The sequence below is a fragment of the Pollachius pollachius genome (genome assembly GCF_949987615.1).
Source record: "Pollachius pollachius genome assembly, chromosome: 3".
Lineage (NCBI taxonomy): Eukaryota > Metazoa > Chordata > Actinopteri > Gadiformes > Gadidae > Pollachius > Pollachius pollachius.
The window spans coordinates 39,525,060-39,525,293 of NC_136936.1; positions in this window are offsets into that span (position 1 = coordinate 39,525,060).

Below are 234 nucleotides of genomic sequence, written 5' to 3' on the forward strand. Positions count from 1 at the left end.
TAGTGTGTGTGTGTGTGTGTGTGTGTGGGGGGGGGGGGGGGGGGTATGTGTGTGTGTGTGTGTGTGTGTGTGAGCGTGTCTGTGTATGAGCGTGTGTTTGTGTGAATGTGTCTGTGTGTGTTTGTGTGTGTGTTTGTGTCCGCGTGCGTGTGTGTGTGTGTACGGTGTGTTTGTCTGACATGTATTCATGCATGATGCACCTGGGATTCATTCCCATTCAGTGGTACAACAATA